This window comes from Hetaerina americana, unplaced genomic scaffold, assembly GCF_022747635.1.
Source record: "Hetaerina americana unplaced genomic scaffold, ioHetAmer1.1.p SCAF_69, whole genome shotgun sequence".
Classification (NCBI taxonomy): domain Eukaryota; kingdom Metazoa; phylum Arthropoda; class Insecta; order Odonata; family Calopterygidae; genus Hetaerina; species Hetaerina americana.
Window position 1 is genome coordinate 1004152 of NW_027287305.1, and position 26872 is coordinate 1031023.

Genomic DNA, 26872 nt, shown 5'->3' on the forward strand with positions numbered 1-26872 from the left:
TCCTAGGTGTCGTAAGAAAGTGTAAGAAACGTAAGAAAGTAGGTTTTTAAGTCGTGCCTACACTCGCTCTGAGTCGCTCTTACAAGCTAATACTTTCAACATACCCGTCACGCTAGTTCTCTTCTCACTGCAATTTTTCACCAAATCAGGCGATTTTCCTCTGAATCATTTTTAATTCCTTACTTTATGTTTTCTCTTGGAGATCACAAATACTTACGTATAGACGCGAATTCCAATTGTGTCCCTTCTAAAGGTCAGTAACACCTCTATCTTACCCTAAGTATTCCTAAAACCCGTCCGATGCAACCTAGTTCATTTTAGTTAGACCCCATTATTCTTGTAATGCGTGTACTCCATGAAAATTTTTATATCCGCCTAAGGCCTAGGTGTTTTGCCCGTTCTGAGATGGTAAATTTGGTCCCATCTTTTCTTAAATTCATGTCTTATTTTCTTTATTTTTATTGCAAAATTTCAACGCTGTACATTTAGTCATAATTAATTCTTATCTCAATTTCTTATTACATCACTCCGATTTCAAGTCTAAATCACTAGAGAGCAGCTCAAAATCTGTCTGCATCCGAAATACAGATTTTAAAGTTCGATATTAAAAGATTAAACTTTTCCACGGACTTATAAAAGTCTGTGGAAAAGTACAAAGTATTTTAGTATGGATAATAAATACTTTCACGAAGTGAATCCTGAAACAGTAGAATATATTTAAAGTTTAAGTTCGCTAAACGTCGGAGCTTTAATCGTTCGCGTATATCATAAAAAATAAAGGCCCTAAAACATACTCCGGTGGCACTTTTGTATTAGAACCTTGGGTTCTAATACAGGCTTATACTTTCCTTGACTTCTGTACCTGTAAATTCAACTCATAGACGACCAATTTCCGTTTACGGTTAGATAAGATAGATTGGGTATCATTATCACTAATATCACTGATACTATTTCATTTCTTTCGGCACGTTGCTGACAGTTTGTAGTATTTTTTTAAGAGTTTTACAGGAAATCAGTAATGAGACTACCCTGGGAACTGTCCTGTTACCGTCTAAGGTGATTGATTAAGATGATACGTCTTTATTCAATCGCGCCGTTTCTTTTATTATTTTCCACGAAGGTATGAGAAAAAGAACTCGAGTTGACATTTAATTTCCTTAGAATATTTGCATGAATATAAGCTTCACAGCTTCAGGATGACAACTATGATTGTTTGCGGCCAATATATTAAACCTGTGGATGAATTCTTAAAAAAACTATTACTAATTCTATCTTAAGACTATTACAATTACCTTAGTAGGATGTGCGATAATAATTCATAGAAAACAGTAGACAAATATTCCTCAATTTTCATTTTGTTTGAGAATTTTTCACCTGGATTCTAGGTAAACAGGTGACAAACCGAGGACGTCAGCAACGTTATATTTTAAAATAAATACAATTTTTGATTTTTATAATTTTGGAATGTAATAATTTAAATTTCATGTTTTTATATATTTCTCTTAAGTACAATAGATCTCGCAATAGGTTTTTGTCAGGCTTGCGAGTGGTGCGAAATTAATATCATTTTGTCAAGTGACACACTAACAAAAATACCTACTTTTTTCACCTGACTATCATTCCTTCTCCTCCTTATTCGCTCCAAGTGGCACTGCTCAAACAGGTCCTAAAAAGATGTACCTTTAAGGGCGTAATACCTAGAGCTGGAATATTTTCACAAACGAAAATATCCTGCATTCGCATTCTTTCTAAAAATTTAGAAAACAAGTCTCTATCTAAATTATTCACCTTCCTGTTTTTAGACTGCTTGACTGGTGGGAAAACTGCAACTCACAAAAAGGGGAATCAAAAAAGTACGACGGCGGAAATGACTTCAACCGGATTTGGTGGAAGCGAAGAAATTTTGAACGAGGGAGTGTGATTGAAAGGCTGAATAATTTAATGCGCTTCCCTGCCATCCTCCCGGGTGGGAATCCAACGGAAACGTGAGATGAACGTCTTCCGTGGAAGAGGTGGGAAAACATAACATCGCGACTTTTCCTCCTTCTCATCTTCACGCTGGGTTTCATGGAAATCGAAACATTTACTATCGTGAAATTCACTTAAAGGTACCCCAAAAAAGAAAACTCTAACTCATCGTCTAACAAAGGTCACTCGGTCAAGACAAAACAAAGCATATATACTGACATACTGAATAGAAAATTTCAAATTTTGCTATATACCTGCCGACATAATACCAAACAAACCGGTACTATCATGTCGAAAATTCTGTATGCAGTCCCCAGCGCGCTGATGTTTGGTAAAAGGTGAAAAACCTTGCGCGGTGGCACACATTGGTCGGCAAGCGTTTAGAGTGCGATAGTTTTACGAACGTAGTTCCTGGCAGGCAGGCATAATGAACGTTTACGATTTTTCCCAGTTTCAGGTGCACTGGTGGCTTACTGCATAGTTTGGGAAATGATCGTGCACCTAAACAGAATGGAGAAATTCTCGTGCACTGAAAAACAGAATCGATTGATATGCTAAGCTGAGATTATTGAACAGATACTTAGGAAATACAAATACGGAATGAAGAACCAAAACCTAAATATAGTAAACACTTAAGTACATCTAAATGCAAATGATCCCGCCTTCTATTACAACTTGAGGAGTCATATGATCATGAGTGGCGTATAGAATATAACCGCAGCTCGTAAGGAAGACGTTTTGAAAATATTAAATAACTTACTCATATAATACTGCATTGTTTACATAAAAATAAACAATAACTAACCGTGGAGGATAGACAAAAGGAATAAGTTTTCATTAACTGACCCATTTAAATTCATATATGGAATATTATTGTCAACGTATGTGATGAGTGGACGATATGGGCTGTAGAGAAAAGAAGATTGGAGGCGATGTACAAAAGAATACTCGAAATGAAATCGATAAATATAGAAACAAATACATTGAGGGTATTCTACAAAAATCCCTAAACGGGTACTAGGAAAATGCAATGAAAAGGCTATATAGATGTGTAATTCGGCTTCACTCAGACCCCTTTTGGAATAAGAAGCAAATATTTGGGATCCATTGGAGAGAATAAAAAATGAAGGAATCCGAAGAAGGTCATAAAAACCTACAAGGTTTATCAACAATTTCTATAAAAAGAGGGTAGATGTTGCGGTTATGATTGAGGAATTAAGTTGGGAGCCTCATTGATCCTCGAAGAGAGCAGATAAGACCTAAAACTCTAAGAAATACACAGAAAATCTGAGTTTCTTTCGACACGGAGGAAAGTATTAACACACAAAATTATATTAGTAGATTCAACCACTTTGGATTAAATAAGAGAAAGATAGACACCGGAAAAGACTCGTTCTTCCCTTACACGAAGCTCAATCATGCGAAAACTCTCACCCGAGCTCCAGAATATATTTACTGAGAGACAACAATATAATGATTCAGTCAAAATACCTATCGCTGCACTATATACGCTGTTATGTACGTATCCATGTGCTCGAGTGATTTTTTTATAATGTTAATGTATATTCAAATGCATGTATGGGTAGCTATTCTTTCTTGTATGGATGGTGCTTCAACACTTCACGCAACGCGCGATTTCGGCGGCTTGCGAATTAACGTGTTGGTGCAGGCAGAAATATTCAATCTCGCTGAACACAGACACTCACACACACATCCCAGATAAAGGAAGTCTCCCGAGGCGCGAAACAAACACAGTAGCCAGGTGACTTCAAAATCCGGATGATGGTAATTACTATCCCATCATTATTATTTTAACTATCTCCCACGAGCGACTTGGCTATCCATCCGCCTCTGTTTCTCTCTCACCCTCCATCTCACACCCTCCGCTTTTGCTTTGATGGTGGCGGTGTTGAAAAAAAAATTAATCGAATGCCAATCCAAGACCGTTAGACCCGATGCACACCGGTTATCGAATAATTTACAGCTACCGTTTGCGGATGAAATTTACGCCGTGAGTCATGTACCGATTGTTTTGCTTACGACGGAGATGGGTGGGGGGGGGAGGGAGAGAGAGGGCAGACGTGTGAATCGGGCCATCCGAGGTGTGGGTTAAGGCGGAGAGGGGGATGGGGAACGGGGTGAGTTTCGGAGGGGGATAACGGGAGGGACGGAGGGGGCGGAAGGGAGGGATGTTGCGGGAGGTGGGTGGATGGAGAAATTTGCGTGAGAGAGGGAGGGGAGGGGGGGATAGGAGGGGAAGGGGTGTCCATTTGAATGAAGGGGCGTCCGCCGGAGGGGGTGGGGTGGAGGGCGAGGAAGGAGACCCTTCAGGGAGGGAGGCTCTTGAGACAAGGAAGTTCTCCGGCCGACGAGGCGCCCATTAATGAAAGGACGCCACTCAAAGGACAAGGACCGCTATACGGTTTAACCCCAGAAAGTGCCGCGATGGAAAAAAAAAGGTTTCTGCCAAATACTTACAACAAAATTAAAATTACTGCCCTTTGGAGTGACGGGTAAATGGAGCGGGGCGAAAATTATTTCCCTACCTACTTGTTAGGCGCCATGACCTAAACTTCTGGCGCCGACGAGGGAATTATTATGCCATCGCTAATTATTGCAGAAATGAACCGCTTTTGTCAAAGGAGGGGTTTATGTGTTGAATTATAATGATTAAAAATTTAAAATAATAAATAAATTAATATATAAGTTTTCACGTGAAAGAGGGAACCGATGACATGTACGTTAAATAAGGTCGTTAAGAAAAGGCTCATTAAAACTTTAATGTAGAGCGAGGTGATTTTGCACGACACGGGAACATGGCCATTGAAGCATGATAGGCGAACATTGAAGACTTTTGATATATGGGTTTGAAGAAGGATGAAGTAGAAAGACTGGAAAACAAGCGAGGAAGTACTGGCCATGTTGTGGGAGAATAGACAATTGTTAGGAGAAATCCAAAGGACGCTAGAAAGATGGATTCAGAGCGTTTTGATTGGAAATGGGCTGTTGAAAATTTTGATGGAGGGGAAAACGTTCGGCAAGCAAGGAAGGTGAAAGAAAAGGATAGGTGTGTTGAACAAATTGAAGAGAGGAAGGAAGAATACGGTATTGAAGAGGAACTTATTATAGTGTCGGATGACTGGTTTTGCCCCTATTGGGAGAGACACATAAATGTAACGATGTTTAGTCTACGTTCATAAAATACTTACCTAAAACTTTATAAATGCAATGATGATAATATATTATCATAAATCTTTAAAAATTATACATGTGAGGTAAAATCAAAATATATTTATAATATTGCAACACTTTTTACATGCCACCTTTTTACATTAGTTTTAACTCATTATTTACAATAAAAAGGAATACTTCAAAAGTACCATTTGCAGGATTTTCGGGAAACCTATCTCCGTTACATACTAATATTTATCTTATAGTTAAAACTTTCAATTAATCCGATGGAGATCGTCTGTTAATATTTATTATTTCCATGCTAAGAAAAACTGTTTAACTCAAGGCTGAACTTCATGGAAATCGTTCATTGCTAAGATGGGCAAAGCTGTAAAAGAAATGAGGATTTTATACCGAGACGAAACATACGTCATGCAGTAAAATTGCCTGTGTTTGGAAACTATACAAGGGGGGAAAATTGCTTCTTCCCATTAAATAAACAAGATTAACTTTCAATATGGTCGATTATGTGCTGAGCATGCTAAAATCGCGTGGTACAAAAAAAAACTGATTTCTTCTCGGAGAAAGTTTCTGATATTATTTTTATTGTTATGGCGAATTGACTTGGCTTCCGTTTCGGGACAGCTTAAGGACGGCACCTAATATATCTTTATAAATCAAAATATTATGCATGAAAATACATGATTGCAAATTATCGCCTTTTTCGACTCAAAAGCCGTTATCCACAAAGAGTTTGTGCCTCTGGGGCAGATTTTGTGCAATAGATTTTACGTGGAAGTCCTCGAAAGGCTGCGGAAAATAGTGCCACGCGTAAGGAAGGAGATCTTTGCCAAATTGAGGCAGCACCATGACAACGCCATGCCGTCCCACGCTGCCTTCCTCGTGACCGAGTACCCGGCCAAACACAGAGTGTTAACGCTGCCCCAGCTGCCCTATTACAGGCCCAATGTGGCACCACCAGATATCTTCTTGTTTCCAGGAATCAAAAGGAGCTTGAAAGACAAACATTTTGGAACGCTGGATAACGTGGAAAAGGCCGTGACGAGGTGCCGGGACGAGGCTTCCGTCGACGCCTTTGCAGGAAGCCTACCGCGACCGGTAGAGAAGCTGGCAACGGTGTGTCGATGCGCAAGAGTGCTATTTTGAAGACTTTTAGTAGTTTGTACTTTGATGTGATATACATTTTTTATCTAAATTTATCTTACTTAATTATATTCTTGGATCAGACCTCATAAGTAAGGCTTCTCTTTGAAAGTGCCCTCAATCGAATGGAAAGAGTGTATTTTTAATAAATTTATTTTAAACGGTATTTTCGTATACATTTAGTTACTTATAAAAAAACTCAGAGCTAATGTCAGGTACTCTGAAGGTCGAAGGGTGGAATCTGTCATCTGAAGGCGTCCTAGTAAATTAATGCTGAGAAACTTTACCGAGGGGGATCGAGATGGTGCGGGGGCTAGCGCACTGGCTTCCCACCCTGAGGGCCCGGGTTCAAATCCCGGCGGTGTTGAATATTTATCAGAGGTATCTCGATCCCTACTTGAGGTGCTTTGTGGAGGGCACTTTGAGTAAGTACGCCGTCCGTCGGATGGGACGTTAAACTGCGGACCCCTTGGCGCCTTTCGTAAAGAGCAGGCTAATGCCGACGCCGGGTTTATTTCCACCCTTCATCCTTTCCTATCCATCCCCTATGGCGCAAATGACCTCAGCTGTCGGTCGCCTCCCCTCAAAACTACTACTACTACTACTTTACCGAGGTAAGCAACAAAATAGGGATAACGTGGCCTCTTGGATTAGAGTGCTATGCCCCACACGTTTTAAAGATAAAAGAATGAAATTGGTTCGACCTCGTGGGTCGTCCATAATTTCCAAATACGGACGTTCGCACTACGTGTCGAATCGAGTTTTCACGAGCAGCGAAGAATAGCCTCCCGGTCCCACGGACACACCCAGATTCGTTGCGGCCGTGACGGCCGTTCTTACCCATCTCTTGCCCCCTTCCTGATATTGTACAGTGGCGATATTATTTAACCCCTCGCCAGCGAACGCTGTCTCCAGCCCCCACGAGGAAGCTGAAGAGGCAATGGTGACCTGTTTAATTTCACCCGCGCTCACGCACTCACACACACGTATGAGAAATGCATCTCCCACCCACGTCCTGCCAAGTCCTTATCCGAGTAAAATTTCTTTTGACGAAGTTATTCGAAGTTAGTTTTATCCCTTTTCTTTTTTTTACTACTCCATAACATGTTTCAATTCTCCATGAGTCCTCATCACGTACTTGCATTGCAGGTTCTGCAAATTTAAAGTGCAAAAATATGTTTACTTTCACCCCCCCTAACCATTATAATTTTCGTTGTGTTGCAAGGAGTGTGTTAGAATTAAATGCCAGAAAATGTAAAGCACTTTAACTTTGAAACAAAGAAAATAGAAAATATAAGTGAATTCAAAACGATGGGACCGAATTAGTGATTTCAGAATTGATATAATACATGGATGTTAAGCAGACGAAAATTTCATTTTATATGCACATAGGAAGAATATAAGTGTATATATATATATATATATATATATATATATATATATATATATATATGTGTGTGTGTATATATACACACACACACACACACACACATATATATATATATATATATATATATATATATATATATATATATATATATATATATATATACAGGAGGGTCCCGGGTTCAATTCCCGGGCAAGGCACTTTGGGTACCTGCAGCTCCACCCAAGCTAAAGTGATTTTTCGGGTACCAGATCTTCCTGGGAAACCATAACCGGCACAGGGAAAGGAACTGGCCCCCCTACCCTGATGTGTGAATTTCACACGCCGTATAGGGCTTAGTACTGGGTGATCTCTACCATCTACTACTAAACCGACCTTCGGGTTGATTACTGTGTTTATGGTTTATATATATATATATATATATGTATATGTATATATATATATATATATATTTATTTATTTATTTATAGTACTACTCTTTCTTCTGAGGAAGACGGAGCTAAATTCCGTGAATTTATATACACACATATATATATATAATATGTATATAATTATATTGGTAATCATATTACATAAAGCATTATATGGAAATGAAAATACGAACCATACAGCTTGAGGCAGTGGAGAGAAATTCACTGAAAGCGGAAGAACGATTTTGGAAAAACAATGTGAAGGCGTGGAGAAAAGGCATGAATGCTGAAAAATACTAAATCTCATGTGTGCCAAAGTAAGAACACGGTAAAAGAGTCTTTTTTTGGAGAGAAAATTGAATCTCGGATTGGGAACTCAGAGAAAAAAATTTTTTAAGACTACGATTGCTTTCTTTGGAAATTTACCACTCACTAAATCTGTACATTATGTAAAACTTTGTGGTTTTCGAATTAAAGTGGTAAAATAATGGGAATGTCACACGAAATTAACAAATTTATGCAAGAAGTACTCCATAAAAAGTTCACCACGAATATGCATTCATATTAAGATTAGTTTGGGGCAGAAATCACTGTCATTTAACGCAGTTGGGTATCTTAAATTCCCCAGCAAATTCAAATAATACTAGAGCGTATTTACTAGGGTTTTCTAGGTCCCCATAATACTCGATAGATGCAATCTTGCGTAGATCATCCAGAGTAAAGCTAGGGTAAAATACAGCAACAAAATAAATATAGGACAAAAAAGATCATGGCAAAGAGAATGAACGGGGTGATGGGATGGGATGGGACGAAGCGCAGAGCACAGAGATTAAAAAATGTTATTTTTTCACGCGAAATATAAGAGATCATGAGAACTTCAAACAATCTATTTTTCCATAGTAGCTTTGCATCTTCTAATTATTTGATCTAGCCCTTATTTTATTGTCATATTTGTTACTAGGAATACATCTGTAATGTGCACAGAAGAATTTGCAATCTTACATGCTGTAGCTCATGCACGTGCAGATAAAATTGCCCTCATCATTTGATTAAATTTAAATATCTATTGGTAACTAACAATAAGGGAAAGATGAAGGAAGTGAATTTTGATTGGCGATGAAATATGAAGTCTGTGATATAGAAGGGTTAGGTAGGCGAGGAAAGAGTAGGAATAGGATAGGCATGTTGGAAGTAGTGTAAGGAATAAAGAAGGCACACGTGATTAAAAAAGGGCTTGCTAAAGCGTAGGGTTTCAGGTTTTCCTATTACATGAAGCCAAAAAATTACCTTCAGTGCCCATTACCAACCTTCAAGTGTTGACTACCGTTAAAAAACCACAAAAAATTTAATTCTGGAAGCTGCAGGACCAGTTTTGAATTACCCCTTGGCACACTTCCTAGCGATGGCTGTCATTATATAATTCAGAATTAGAAGAAAAGGTAACTTATTTTTGGAATTCACTTTAGAAAAAAATTTAGGAATGATTACTGCCCATACAAAATTTTTCAACTCCAATGTCAAAAAATATAAATCACAAGACACTTTGAATTATCATTAAACTTAATAAAATATAATCCAAAGATCCATCTTTTTTATATATCCCAACAGATGAGATCTACGTATGGGGTCTTTAGCGGCATGTGCTGAATTCTATGAAGGGAGGTACCGAAAGTGCACTTCTGCATCTGGGCACCCAGATGGGCAATTACTTACCTTCCCTTCTCTACCAACCCCGATGGACGCCTCCGGTGGTGAGGCAGGGTTGTGTACTTGTCCATGTGTGTGGGACTACATCGACTCGGCTCTAATTGTTCGCAATACGTTCCCTGATTACCCAGCAATTTGCAAAATACGCTCCATTGGATGTAAGGAGAGAAATGGGGCCTTCTACTAGTATCCCGAAGATAGAAGATGAAATCCTTATCCTACCTTGAACACTCAGAGTTGGAAAGGAAATATTTCCCCTAATGATATACACCAAAAATACTTAATTATTGAATTGGAAAGAAAGTTAAAATTGCACTTGCTGCACTAAAGGAATAATGTGGTTCGAATTTCGCGGTGATAAGCTTGAGTCTCAAGTATAATAGCTATATTCCAACTAATCATAGATTAACTGCTGTAACTCAACTATGGAGGCCCTAATAGTTTTTAATTACAAATTTCACACGAGGAAAATATTTGCGGTGATAATAATTATTAACATATATTTCAATTATTCTGTTTCGTCTTAACTTTCGTAAAAAATATAAAATATAACTTTAAATATCCTATGCACCATTATGCAATATGCACGTTTAGAATGCATAACATATGTATCAAATGTTGATTATGCAGTATTTTTAACTTTACCGCCACGTAATTTTAAATACCTTAATACAGAAGTCCTTATAGCCTTAGCGGGGCTGTGAATTTTCTACCCAATTTTATGGGATATGGTAAAATAAATAAATACATTTAAATATCTAATTATATTATTATTATTATTGTTGTTATTATTATTATATGCCAAATTGAAAGGGTAAATGATGTGACTGCTAACGGAATTGAGTAGTGGAAATGGGGTTGCTGGTTTTTTGGTCCGTAAAAAAAAAATTATAGGATCCGGGTAGAGTTAATAATAGAAAAATATATAATTATCAATATAAATTATAGCCTTCTCTGATCATTGATAGACGAAAATATATTGAATTGATTCCTGAGAAATCAAACTACATTGCAAAACAAACCAGAACAAAAAATAACCCAAGATCATACTGATAAAATGAGCCATTTGTCACAGACACACTCCACGATATCCTCGGAGTGATTCCCGCTGTATTCACTGGTCAATCTTATTTTAAACATATAAGAAATAGAATATAAACTTGCGAATTACTAAAGCACTCTCAAAAAGAAGGGTTACTCCTCTCCTGAGTCACCTTAACGCTCGAGCTAACTTACAGGAATGAATCACACGTCTCGACAACGAGGCACCGGAAAAAAGCATAACGAAAAACTCAGGAGCGTAGGGGGGCAAAGCCTGAGACCAGGTGTTCCACCTGTCAAGCAGGCGCCTTCGCAGAAGGAAAAGTCTAGCCCGAATTCGTGAGGAAATCCGAGGAACAAACAAGCCCAAGCCAGACTGTAATTGCATTATTTTTTACTTTTATTCAAAAGCAAGTTAAACCGAGATACTTACATTAGCAGAATTCCCCATATAATCTAGGCAGGGGCGTGTTTAGAGGCCATCTCTAAAATAGCTGCACAGCAGGAGAGACATTGCTCGGATTTATTTGAATAATCTTTTTTAATACACGAAAAATACCAGCAACAACTTGCTTCATTACTATATTTGAATGATTTAGACAAAAATTACATTATATAGAGAGGCGTATGTGTCTGTATATGGGAAAATGTTCATGCTTTTTATATTCAAATGTATGTATTCATTAAGTAGTTGTTGTGTATGTGGGACCTCCTTTCTACCACAACCCTCGTCAAACGGTTTTGTTGTGGGTTGCTGGGAACCATTCGCCAGCTTGTATCACTGAGGACAATTAGTTGAATGCAGTAACTAATTCCTTAAGTCAAATATGTGTATGCGCACAAATGATTTGCATGTGAGCTTATTTATTTCACATGTGATTACTTGTTTTTTCATCTCACATTGCTCAAATGTACCAAAATCAAAACTTGGCATCATAAATATAATTACTTCAAAATAAATACTCGTATTTAACAATTTCGTTAGTTATTGAATGATGCCTCTAGGTATTTATATGCTGGAGTGCCGCTTTATAGACAATATAAATACAGATGCAAGCATACACTAGAAGTTTTATATTGATGACTGGTGCATATGCACGCACTGGTGTCCCCCTTCCACAATACGCCCTTGCTGCGGCATGCGGGGTACAAGTATCCGTACCAGTTGTATTAAGTTGCACGAGACGAAAATTACCTAAATTCTCAACCAATTATCACTTAAATTTTTGCATTTCAAGATTAATTTCCAAATTTGTATAGATGTGTTGCATGTAAAAAGACGCGAGGGTTTACATTTGCAAAACTATGTTGCCTGGATGGAAAATCGAGCCATTGTCATCCCTAGAAACCTTCCTGATCAAAATTATTTTTTTTTAGAAGAATGTTTCAAGGATAAAATAATGAGGCAAAGGCTATTTATTGTTTTCATCAAAGGCTTAAGTTCATCTTAATACGAATAATTGAAAAAAATTAGGGTCCAATTCGAATTTATGCAAGTTAGTACTTACCTAAACCAAATTTAATTTTTCTGTATGCTCTTTATTTTTGCCTTGTCCACTCTTAATTCTGGGTAAAAGTAGGAACAGATTGAATTTAAGTTGTTACTAACTACCTCTTCAGCTGTAACAAATCATTGCGTTTAATTCTAAACATGGTTGCGTTCATGGTAATTTTATTTTGAGGCAAAATATTGATTCCATTTCAGATACGTCACTCTAGACTCCTCCTGGAATGGAAATTTACGAGGAATTGGCGAAAAAGATAAAAAGATATTAATGTTTAATAGAAGAGTATTGTGAAAATGTGAGGAAAAAGTTAACGAGCAAAGATATCTCCCGCTAAGCCCCAATAAGAATATGCTCCTAGGATACTGGATTGTTACGAAGTTTAGTTGATTGCCGTACTTTACATTTTGCTCGGAAGAGAAGATAGATTTGAAAATCGTTCTTAAGACAAACTTAATAGTGCGTCTAGATCATTAGAGAAAATAGGTAGGTATCACTCGCGGAGAGAATGTTATGTATCATTTATAACCTTTTCCATCAATTGGAAGCGGATCTCTTCAGTGATGATATTGAAACAGGTTTATTAGCCCCATAATACTATTGTAGGAAATATCATGATAATAAAACTAGAGAGATAAAATTTATAACAGACATATGTATGATATTACTTTTTTCACGAGTGATATGTGGTCAGAATAACTATATACACACTATAATTTTGGAAAGAATGCTAAATTCAAATTTCTTGGCGCCCTAGAATTTTGTCATTTTTTTCACTAGCCCATATACGAGTGCTATTGTTCTTATTGATTATGGCAAGTCGTCTCGCATGCGTAGAGAAGTGCTCCACACTTTATACTGTAGTTCATTTAACTGCAGTTAACATTACCTCAATTATTTTTAATATTTTGCATTTTTATTGCAACTAAAACTTAAGCAAAACGTGATGTTGATGTTGCATGCCTGGTGCGGACTCTATCTGCCATACACTACACATTTTAAGAATTACAATTACAAAAGCACATTTTTTCCTTACAGCATGGTCATTTGCCGTCATTCTGTATCCTAATCTTTCGTGGGAAAAATGATATCTTGAAACTATCTGTTTTACACCAACTTTCTCCAACATTATTTTCATGATCTCTCCTACCGTAGTAAAACGGGGTTAAGGGTACATATTCAACATCAGCGCTAAAGGGACCTACTTCCAATTTATGTAGGAGATTTAGTCAGCGGTTTAACCTTCACTCCATGAGTGATGCTTAGCCTAGTTCCACGAGGGAAGTTCCTGAATTAAGAATTGCCTATTATTGCCTTTTGCCCATATTTTAAAATACATTTCGCCAAAATATATTATAAAGCTTGGAAAAAAAGGCGTGATTGAGTAATTCTATACATTTGTCTGTTATTATTTACAGTAGTTATACTTATGGATTACCATGTTAAAATATCAAAATTTTGTACACACTATTGTATGAAAGAAAAAATTAATGTATGAAATCCTCTCCCGGTGATGCTTTGGGGAAAGAAAATAATCTTAGTGTCCAATCCTGGGTCAATTTCTTCAAACAGTTTTATTTTCTAATTGTTATGGTAATATGGGATAGGTTGCTGATAGTACTCTGACTGTGTGGGGTCCAGAAAAAATATCGGTAAAAATGTACACTTCGGCGCGCTGAAGGGAGCTTATGACTAGCGCGTGCAGGAAGACGAGCCGATTCCGATTAGAGTACACCCTTTCAACTACATCTATGGCAGAATTCCCATTTCGTGCAACAATTTTAGAGTGTAAAAATCATTCGCTTTTGCCGGGATTTTAAATTTTATTCACACTTAGCGGACGACTCCGTTTAAAGTTACTGTTGCGGCATCTCCCGCAGTTTCTTGGGATTTTTCCGAATTTCGTCTTCAACAAGCGATGCATGGAAATTTGAGTCATGTTGAGCAATTGGTCTCTTGGAGTCACGTAAGAAGCTGTTTCTTCCTCCGGGTCTACCTGGAGATATTGCTCTTATTATACCTTCGGCCCTCGCTTAAAAAAATGGAATATCTCTCCACGAACTGAAATTATTTTCCAATTGGACTAAGCCACTGCAAGAGAATTCAACCCTTGAAAGAAAAGGATTGAGGGCGAAGGACCTTGACCTATGTGAAAATCCCAATTTTACCGCCAACCCTCATATTATTTCAATCCGTCATCCTCATGAACTGAGGAGGGTTGAATAGTAGCATCCCGAGTGCTTGAAATGGTAATCCCAGTCCTTCTATTTTATTCGTAATTTGACAACCTGAATGAGGATTGTTGAGAAAAATGTGACCCAGAAAGGCTTTGCGGAGAATGAAAGGTGATACGCTCGACTGCAAGGCTTAGGAAGGGTTGAGGAGCTTTAAATAAGTGGATGGGACCACAGTGGGACGGGAGAGGGAGGGATAAAAAAGGGACAAAGTTTCTAAGGGACGTAGGGCTGGGGGAAGGGGTTGAGGGAGCGAAAAGAGAGATGAATAGGATCCTGGAGTGTGCTGGAAGACAAAAAGACGTCCTTTCCCATTCCCTCCCCACCCCTCCCCCATACTCCACCAGCGCTGAATTCCTTCTCTCTGCTTCATCAAACTCCACTCCATCCTCAGAGAGCGGACCCTGCATCCTCTTCTCAATTTCTTTTCTCCTCTTCATTCCTTTGTTTTTTCAGTGGTCCCATTTAGTCAGAGACGTTTGTAGAGAGGGTTTTGGAAAAGTCACCATCAAACTCACGTGGTATATAACCCGGCGGGCGAAAGAAAATAATTTCAAATGTTGCTTTTAAATGCATAAACAAATTACTTTATGCAAATATGGATCTAAAATAGACTGTTCGATTTCAATAACCCCCACATTAATACTCCCCATTTCTCTTTCTCAGATTTCTATTTCCCACCCTCACCTCTTTCACCTGCGTTTTGTTTTGTTTATGGGATCAATTGAAACTTTTAGTGCATGCCGAAGGGGTAAATTATAAAGGAAGCATTTTTCAAAATTTTCTCAGCCACACTCATCTTGAAATCCAGTCAATGTACCCACAAATACGCCAAGTGCTAATATTCACTCTCCATAGTGATATTTTATTCACAAATCTTATTTAATTTAATATTCATTGGAAATATTTAATTTATTCACCTGGTGCATATCAAATAGAGTTCTTTGAGTACTTACTTGCAACACTACTCAAGGGAAGTTACACGTCGAGGTGCAAAATCGATCGGATGTGGGGTGGTGCTTTAGTTTTATTTAAAACTGGTGTCCGTTATCAGATAAATTAGTAGAAGTACGTATTAGGGGAGACGACCGAGAGTTGAAGTGGATTTCGCCGTTAGGAATAAGAGGTAGGCTTCTTGGTAGATGTAAGATTTTCGGGGAAAGTGTACAGGAAGGGTTAAGAAAGAAACCCTGCGTCGGGATCAAGCCAACTGCGTAAACAAAAGGCAAAAAGAGATTACAAAATTCAACATCCCATGTGAGCGACGACGTATCCCCATATGAGGTGCTCTCCATACGATACTCTAGTATGGGGATCAGGATACATTTAAAAAATTTTTCCGACGATTCGACCCCGGGCTCTCGGGTTGCCAGGACAGAAATCAAGCCACCACACGAACCCGTTCCCTATGTTTCAAGAGGTCAGGTGGCTCGACATATCAACAGCCTGTGGAGCACCTGAAGCCGAACACCACCCGAGGATTTTCCATTGTCCTTCTCCTCCGAATTCCACCCTTTCTCATTCCACTTTTTTGAAGTCCCTTTGCTGATTCTCTCCCCTTTGTCGGTGGACACAAAAACTACCATCCTCATTGTATGATATTTTTAGGAAAGATTGTCACCTTCAATTCTGATGGTGCACATTGCATATACATATATTTTTTTCCTGGACAATGGCAAACGGGTCATTTGGACGTGAATGAAGCAACCCTTCGCTGCTTTTCATTATTTCGGCAAGGGTATTTTTTGCTCAGAATTTCATCCTCTACTCCGCTGGTATTTGAGGTATTCCTAAAAATGTGAAGATCTTCCGAGGAGATAACGGCACTTCCAGTCACCACCTCTTTAGATTCTGATCCAAAAGACTCCATGGGGCTCGTCACGTTGATGAAATATTAGTGCAAATAATGGCGTTCTACACTTCTGCATTTGTGTAGGAAGGCATACAAAACCTCAGGAGAGCCGCTATATATATGCTATATTCGCCGAGAAATGAATGTGTATACATGCTCAAATTTTTCTCTCAAACATGAACGCAGGATAATATGATACTTCATCATGTTTTCACATAGAGACCTAATACATATCTCGCTATCAAATAAGCTATCCTATGCCAGGTCTAAGACACTACGTTTTGAATTATGATGATAGAAATTATTGGAGGCAACCGGATATTTTGCAAGGGTAAGAATACTACGATGCGAGGAAATGCTTAGTCAAAACTCTAAAATAAGGTTTGGTTGTGTGCGACACGAAAACTTAATGATTGAAGCAATGTGATTAACGATGATTGGAGGGTTTAGAAATATAGGGTTTGGAGGAGGATGGAAACAATGAAATAGAGAGGAAAAAAACGAGAATATGCTAGACCTGCTCGGGGAGGAGAAGGGATTGTTAGGGGTAATTAAAAAGAGACAAGAAAGGTGAATACAAAACATTTTGATAGATAATGGGATTTTAAAGAGCGGGGAAAATATAGGGCAAGTGAGGTAGAGGGAGAAAAGGCATACACATTTTGGACGGAGTTCAGAGAGGCAGAATGTTTTTGAAAGTACAGAAGGGTTTATTGAAGCATAAGGTGATAGGATATTTCTTCACGCATAGTACTAATCGTTAAGTCAGCGTATGCAGACGGGTTAGGGCTCTTTTTCAACAAAAAAAGGTAAAATTTGTATAATTTCACCTTTAAATTGAACCTTTAATTTCTCTCTTTTTTTGGAATTGTATCTTATAATGTAAAGTACAATACGTAACATTTGTGAATAGGTATTTTTCCAATTTAGAAAGATTTTTTTCGTTTTTTCCGTAGCAGTTCTTTGATATCGAATGCCTTACGAGAAATGCCTTATTTTTTTGTAATTCCTGTTTGGTGTTCCGTTTTACGCAAAAAGAAGTTCAGTGAAAATGGTTAACATTGCAAAAAAACATAACATTTGCCATTTAAAACAAACTTACCGCATATTATTCACTATTCAGTTGGTTTTCCTTCGATTAGAGAGGCTTCGGATAGACATAGACTTAAAATTGAAACGATACATTCTTCGCCTTTCCCAACAAAAACGCAAACTGACATACGACAGAAAAAATCTCTTCGGTTCCGTATATTTCCTTCCTTTATTCCGCTCAACATCCCTAATCCTTCCTCAATTGCCTAACATCTTCCCTCAACATCACCTCGCCAATTAAAATGGTTTGCATCCATCTTCTCCTTTGGATTTTTCTAAACAATCCCCTTACTCGTTTTTTTTCTGCCCATTTTACCAATCCCATCCTTCTCGAAATCCACAATTTACAAGTCTCCAATCTAGGAGTATCAACTTACTTCAATGACCACGCACCTATAAAAACCATCGCGCTCTATATAAAAGTTTTGATTAGTTTTCTTATCGCCCTTTCTCAACGTCGCTGTAATTAACTATCTCCTTCCCTTGAAAGCTTCTTTACCTAACGCAATTATTCTCCTTATGTCCCAACAAAGTTGGCTACTTAGAATATTTCCGAGACACGAAAACTGTTTCATATACTTTAGTTTATGAACTCTTATTTTCATATTTACCTCATGTAACGTCTTTCCTCTTTCACATAAACCCCATAAGCTTTGTTTTGTTTGCACTAATTATCATCTCATTCAAAACTAATGCGCGGAATTTCCAACTATCGCATATTTTAAAAGATATTTTTAATTCATGGTAGCGGCCATGTCAGAAATGATAGCTAGCCTTAAATCTCTCTCTGGATGCGCGGGCACGATTTTTCACTGTCGGGTTGTACCTTACGGGCATTTCGATTCAAACTACCCCATTCAAACTCCCACCTCGCTGGCGGTGAGGCGGCCATGCCCGGCTGAATCGCGCACCTCCCCTTCAAAGTCACAATCGCCTCGGACGGTAAGCGATCCTCTCTGTACCTCTTAAAAACCCCTCTCCACCCACCCCATTCGAGGACGGCGAAGATAGGAAATCCCAACCTCCCAAAGCCGGGACGGTCCACGTGGAAATCCACCCCGCTGATTAGGAGAGGATTTTAAGAGAAGACTGCGTCCTTGGGAGACATTTTTTAATTCCGCTCGCCCTTCCGTAATTTCCATTTCCAATGAGGTGGCACACCTTCGGCCGCCACTCACCCATTCGCACCCCCACCCACGCCCCTTCCACGCGCCCCGACAACCCTTCTCCTATTTCCAAGAAAAAATAGCCCCCATGTTATCTTTCCTTTTATTCCAATTATGACTAGATACCTGTTGCGCGATGATGTCTTTTCGGAAAAAAAGGACAAGCGAATGCGTGCCTCGTCGGCGAAACTGGTTCGGAAATGATCGCGTGGAGTTGGGGAAGGAGAGGGTGGAATGTCATTGTCGTGGAGGGAGGGAAGCTGATCGATGTTGGCTACGGCGGTGAGGAGCGATTGATTGTAATTCGGATGCAGACCACGACGCCGCCGGCCCGGGGACGCCGGCCGCAGTCGCCGCGGCGGTGTGCCTGCCATCCCCTTTTTGCCTTGAGAGAAAGGATGGTCTAGAGCTATCGAGCAGGTAGCTTTCATATTTATACATACACACACATACACACCGATGGATGGTAAGAATGACGGCCTATTATGAAGGGTGTTAGGGCCGCTAAGGAAAAGGTTTTCCAGGGTGGTCTAAAGTGTAACCATGGAGCTGAATGGATTTGCGTCACCAATTCACCTGCATCTAAAAAATACATTACACGCCTCCACGGGGATGTGTGGAGGGGCGTTCTAGGACACCAGCCATGCGTGAACAAGTATTAGTTTACTCATGCATTTGAGTATAAATTAGCTCATACAATAAAGAACTCGTAGAAATACACACATACATGGGAAGAATTACTATAAGAATCTGTCGGCGATAGTGTCCCTCTCTTTGATTTCGTCCCGGGTTTGGAATTTGCCAATATATTTCGTTCCCATAATAAATTCCTCTTTTTTGTAGTTAATCTATAAATTATTCACGTGAATGAATTGAAACGTATTAAAATAATTGAATGACTATTTTTCATAAAAATTAATTTTGAATAACATGTAAAATTGAAATTTATCTCATTAATTTAGATCAACTATCGAACCCGAGTTTTCCTTGATCTCAGAGAACGTTAAAAGGAGAGCAGAATATAAATCTTGAGAGTCAAGTTAATTTTCTACATTAAACAGAGAATTCTATTTATTTTACAGGTAGGATTTTTAATGTCCCTAGATATATGTTTGTTATCAATCTCGTAAAATACATATTTCCTTCATTATTCCTTCATAATTTCTACCTGTCTCTATGGTGCCTAAAAGTCTACGCTTTTCCTCTATCAAACTTTCCTAAGGTACTCCTTTCTATCGCGGTCTTAAAAAAAAGCATTACCTATCACGCTGGTCAACTATTCGCCAGTGGGGGGTGGGTTTATGGTCTACGTGCCAACCCTCCCTGAATTCACACCTGTATTTAAAGACGATAGGACTAGTAATTCAGTGTTGGAATACGAAAAGCACCTCAAGCAATCAATGAGGGCAATGCTGTAGTGGGTTACACATAAAAGATCCAATAAGGCTGCACATGAATAATATCATAATTAATTTGAAAATTAAGAAGAAATGTTTTCATTTCCTTTTATCACGAACATATTGCAATTCTGATACCGATATATTTACTTCATAATCAATCTAACTAATCTAACTCGATGTTACTGAACCCACCCTAAACCATTCACTTAAAATACAAAATAAATTAATTCAGTTTTAATTATGTACCAATCTTAATGAATTATTTAGTCTAACTTTTAAATGAACACCGCTAACATTTCATGGAAAAGTTATTTTTATATAATCGTTCTGAATCAGTTTTGTATTTCAAAGTTATTAATGACATATAAAATAAATTGCTTCTCAGCCCAAGTTTACCTCTTGTGTTATACTGGATTCACCTTTGACCGATTGGAACCTTAAACAGGATAATGAAATAGGGAACAGGAAAAAAGTCTCGCCAGACTATTTGATTAAATTTTAACGATGTAATCTTTTGAAATGCGTATATTACATGGGACCGTGACAGAAAAAAATTAGGGTTGGCAGTCGGTTTCAGACAAAATGTTTACGGAAAAAATATTGCTTGCATTTTAGTTGATTAACAAGTAATTTCATGTGTTAAATCACAATTTAATTAGCACTTCTAAACTACGTGAGTTTTCATAAAAATTGTCTATTAAATTTCCAGTTGAATTCCTTAGTTTTTCGAGCAAAATCCATTTTAATAGATTAAAAGAAGTAATTTTTCCGCGTACAAGATGCATTAGAACAATGGATTAAAAGGTAAAAAAACTTGTTATCTTCATTATAAGGGGATCGAGATGGTGCGGGGGCTAGCGTACTGGCTTCCCACCCAGAGGGCCCGGGTTCAAATCCCGGCGGTGTTGAATATTTTTCAGAGGTATCTCGATCCCTGCTTGAGGTGCTTTGTGGAGGGCACTTTGAGTGAGTACGCCGTCCGTCGGATGGGACGTTAAGCCGCGGACCCCTTGGCGCCTTTCGTAAAGAGTAGGCTAATGCCGACGCCGGGTTTCTCTCCACCCTTCATCCTTTCCTATCCATCCCCTATGGCGCAAATGACCTCAGCTGTCGGTCGCCTCCCCTCAAAACTACTACTACTTCATTAGAATGTGTACGCTTAAAATATTTCCACAAAATTTAAAAGAAAAATTAAATGCTTTAACAGATAAATTAATGTTTCCTCTATATCAGTCGATTATATTGGGCTAACATCCTGAATGAATGTAATGCTTTAGGTAATCTTTGGTTGAGAATGAGGTAGTGAACTTATTTTTTTTCTTCTAACTCTTTGTTGAAAATTTATTCGATTTGGGATATTATTAGTCCTTTTATAAACAACAAAGTGAGGTTCTGTCTATTCATAATATATTACCTTAGCATATATAAACACGTTGGCACCTTTCTAAGCAGTACTATGCACAGTGAGCGACAACTGAAGCGTGCCGGTCGAATACTTGATTCCAAACTTCCTAGCTGATTCAATCCAACCCCCCAACCCCACCGAGCGCACTTCTCATCCGAACACGCGTCCTTTCATCCCCCGCCTTCTAATCGGGCCACACCTACTCCGAAGCTTACTATTTGAGTGACGTCTCTCCCTTTTGAGAACGATCGCGCGTGTTTTAACACTCCTTAACTTCCGAGACGATTGATTCCATGCGACTGTACGAGTCCTTTCACGTCAACATGGTGGATGATGTCATGGGAGGGGGGGATATGAATGCAGGAAGAGATGGCTTAAGTTTTAGAGGAGTCCTCACGAGTTAGGCGTCATTCGAATTGACTTACTGTTTGGCTCGGACGCGTCCAAGTTTAGAATGCTAGTCACCGAGAGGAATGCATTTCGTGGATGCACAAGTGAGCGGATGTAAACAGGCTTGCAAGCGTGGAGGGGAAGGAAAAACCCACCCTCCCCTATCAATCTCTTCCTTCCCCTTCCAGATTTTTGTTCAAGATGTCTCCCTCCTCGCATCATCTCCCACATAATCCAAGGCCAACATGCACAGTGGACCACTGTGTGTCGACCAGCATACGGTAATCGGACTATAGTATACATTTAGTAGGGCTGTCAACCAAAATTTCAAAGGTACACCTTTCACGTTATGCATCAGTGTTGCATTCAGCCTAGGAATTAGTTTATAGAAGATGTTCCCATGAATAAGCTCGTGTAATTTCTAACAAAAATGATAAATCACCGTGTACTTTGGTATAAAAAAAACTCCAGCCTGAAAATGGGCCGAGCTAAGTGTGACTAACCATTCGCCCAACTTTGTACGTAGCATTATATCATACATTTTGGCCACGCAGAATTTATGACGTGTTGCCAAATCTCCAAAGTATACATGAGGGAAATTTATTCTACCAATCACCAAAGGCATTCGTAGTAATCTTTCTCCTCTCTACATTAGTATCACAGATTATTTGATTAGTATTAGTATTTAACCAAACAGTTAACAAATCCTAAATCAAACCTAACCAAGTGTGCAACAATATTTTTGAAGTAAAATTGAAAAACGAGGGGAATTTTTGGCATAATTACTAAGACAACAATGGTGAAAGAGGCGGGGAGAGAAGGGAAGATGGGGTGGAAGTGGAGGAGTCTTCTTTTAATGAAAGAGTGCGTGGAATAGCGACGTAGGTACTTAATTATGCGTTAGCATGGCAAACGAATGGTGATGAAGAAAAGGAGGGAATGAATGGAAGGTTCGACTTTATTTCAATGGCAAAATTATGTTTTATTTTATACCTGCGGGAGGTCATTCCTGAACTCGTCGATGACCAATGAAACATAATTTTCATATTTTGCAAATAAAGCAATCCATCAATTACTGGTCTTCTAGTTGTGCATAAAGATACAATATAATTGATTACGCTGGTTAATATACTTCTGCATTGGAAATTAAAATCGCTGATACGATAGGTAGTCTGCATTACTTGATATATTTATTTTTAAATAAATCATTAATCCCTTCAGGTAACATGTAATCGAAATTTCCAGCAAATGAAAAATAGTAGATTTAATTATTTTTGTCAGTTACTGAATTAAAACATTTTTATGCTAAAAATTAAAGTTCTACAGCCGAAAAAACCATTTATAATCTCCTGGAAGTTTTTTTAAATGGAAAGGGTATACGAATACTAGTATAATCTTCATAAATTTTTAGGCTTGTAACGTTTACAATTTCATAACAGATGGGAAGAGTTTCTTCCTTTGACCTATATTCCTTTTTTAATTTAATACCTCAATTTTTTATTCAAGTTCATAAATGATCGCATTCAATTACTATAACGATCAATAAGGAGCTTAAAAATGAATTTCATAATTTCCTTAATAATGCTACTTTTAAGTGCATGCAACCCTTATGCTTTCAACATAATTTTAATGTCTTAATAAGAGCATATAAAATAGTAAAAGGTGATGAATTTCAAGCAGAGTTGAAAAACTAAACCGCTAGAAATTACAATGAAAATCTTCAACACAGGATACGAAGCCGAATGTTAAAATACGTGAGTAAGAACGACACTTGGCTAAAAACGAGTCATTTTTAGAAATAAGTAAATAAATCTGAATTTTATTTAATCACACATCATTTTTCAGCTGTAATATCTTTTTACTTTTCTATTTAGTTGTCATTTGGGTTGATGCAGTTTTGTACACGCTGGGGCAGTTTATGTATATCTTTGTCGCACCAGTTCCCCAGAGATGTAATGCCGCCGCACCCAAAACTAAATTCACCAATCCAATTCATTAGGCTCGTCAGAGGAGTGTCATCCTCATTGAAATTCAGCGCAGTGAACATGATTTTGAATAAATATTGATGGAAAAAGTCATATCTACGTCTAGACACCACACATAAATCACCGCCGGGTTAAAAGAGTAGCTTTCCTCTTGGACTATATAGCTATCATAAATCTTTCAACGAATGTATCAGAAGGTATTCATTCATTCCTACCTTGAACATCAGAAGATGCTTTCCATTTCACTATCTCCGCTGAAAATCCACTGCTTAATTTGCGAAATCATATCCCTACGTAAGTAATCCTTGAACGGCAACACGTAGAGATATAATTAAAAATCAGTCGAGGAGAAGATGGTAGGATTAATTTCGTAATATGATCTTTCGTGTTTATATCAATTGCATTGAGAGAGTATCTTTAATTAAGTGAAAAACGGTATGTAACAAAATGGAACATAGAATTATTGGTATTCACGGGTGTGAATGCACAGCAAGTTTAATGCTCAAATGTTGTAGTACAGCGACAACTTACTGTAAAAAAACAAAGTTTTTCGAAAATTATGCTCTCATGCAACACAAAATATCATTTTACAATTACTTCTTTCATAAATATACGAGTAATTAAGTTGGACGTGAACACCGGTAAAAAATTTTACAATTTGATTTTAAATTTGAACTTTTTCATATTGCCGAATTTAAATTCGGTCGCGGCATGTAACTTTTTACTTTTATGCAGAACCCTCGTGCGTTCAGAAATACTTCACGTGCGTTCATATTTTTATCTCGCAACATATCAAAACTAAAACAAGCATTTTTAATTCGCCAGGACTAGAAACCGTGCATTTCCTTGCGAGCGCAGTCTCCATTCGAAACTTTCTTTCCAAATCACCACTGTCACGATGATCACATAAGTAGTGCTTTTGCAACATACTTTCCAATCAGTAGGGTTCACAGATCACATTTTTGCTAGAGAACATGAGCAACACAATGTCCCTTATAGACCGAGGGCGATTTCAGCTATTTCCATGCTATGCTGGGTATCCTTGATTGCATTTATAGGGAGGGTGTAAACCTACGGTACAATCCATCGTAGGAATTGAATGAGGTGATATGTAAAGATAGATCTAGACGGACAAGGAAATATTACGGCAACAAAGCAACCGCAATGTGATTAATACTAGAATGGCCTCCAACCAAGAGAAAGATGACGAGACCAAGGTCATTAGAAAGATACAGGACACTCGATTTAAATTATGGCACGGAGAAAATAATTAAGGCCCTCATTATATTGCAAGGTTGGACCATTCGGATAAGATTAGGGAGATAGTATGCAGCATCATTAGATTTAGACTTTTTCTTTCCTCGTACGATTGGTGATCTTGGCAAAAATAACTTCAGCCGATATATGTACTTAGCTCCGAACCACTTAGCTCTAACACTTGTTCCCATGGTAACTGAAGGATGGTGACCTAACATTCCCTGCCACACGCATACTGGGTGGAATGCTGAATACGGATTAGATATAGCTGTTCTCCTGGAGGACCAAGAACCAATAGAGAGTGAGAGTGCCATAAGGGACTAAATATGATTTGACAAAGAGGAACATTATTTTTTCCTATCATGCATTGTTCCGAGGAAACGGTGTAAACAATGGGAGCTATTAAATTTATCACTTCTAAAATCTATTTTTTTCATTTCAAAGTCGACCTTCAAAGGGAAATTACAGGGTTCGTCCGGAAAATAAGTGTACTGAGCTCAGGAAAAAAAATTTATTACACTTTTACATATCTTAAGCTAATATTCCTCAAAATAGGACCCTTGTGAGTCGATACACTTGTTCCAGCGGCGTTCCCATTCCTGGAACGCTCCCGCGAAGGCATCATCGGGAACCTCTCGAAGACACGTCGTCACGGCCTCTTTGACGGCGTCCAAAGTCCCTTATCGCGTTCCTTTCAAACTCCTCTTTATCTTCGGGAACAGAAAGAAGTCCGGTGGTGCCAAGTCCGGGCTGTAGGGCGGGTGCGGCAGCGTTGCCACGCCGTGCTTGGCCAAGAAGTCCGACACGACAAGCGCGGTGTGAGACGGCGCATTGTCGTGATGCAGCCGCCAGATGTTTTCGATCGCTCGCCAGATGTTTTTAATCTCGTGCACTATTGTTTTTGGCACATTACACTGCTCTGCTATCATCCGAACACTAAGACGACGATCAGAGTTCAGTACATCGCGAACTTTTCGCACATTTTCGTCGGTGAGTGTCGTTGATGGGCGTCCAGGCCGTGGTTCGTCGTCGACCTCTTCTCTGCCCTCCACGAACATCTTGTGCCACCGAAAGATCATGTTTCTGGACATGGCTGACTCCCCGTAAGCCTGGTTAATCATACCGACAGTTTCGGTAGACGATTTCCCAAGCTTTACCGCAAATTTGATGGAATAACGCTGCTCCAAAAACTTCGGCATCGCGTACCGTGACGTGGGTCGAGCGTGGAGGTTCGCGTTAACAGAGCTCCTCACTACACCACAGCTCAGAGCCGACTGCCTTTTTCAGCGTCGCTTGCCAACATACCCCCCTCCAATCGCAGCCCGTGAGAGCGGTGCTGGGCGCGCCTGGAGCGGAGGGAAAAAATCAGTACACTTATTTTCCGGACGAACCCTGTAGTCATCTCAGTTTAGGTTGGGATAAGAATAAGAAGCATGAAATTGATGGCGCTCAGTCCTATAAAAGTAGGGCACAGTAGAGAGGAAGGCGTCTTGCTGCCATCATATTCACCAGTTGAAAACCACGAGTTAGCTTTTCATTGGTTTCATTTTCACTTTTTTACCTCTTCATTCAAGATAATTCATGCATTTTATTCCATTATGTTTAACGTCATTTTTTCACCTTCTTACATATATTTGTAACGGAATTGGAGACGTCAGTTGAACAATCTAGGAGCAAAATGTCTTCTAATATGCTGTGAGACCATTAAATTGAATATTAAGTACACAAACTAAGGTTG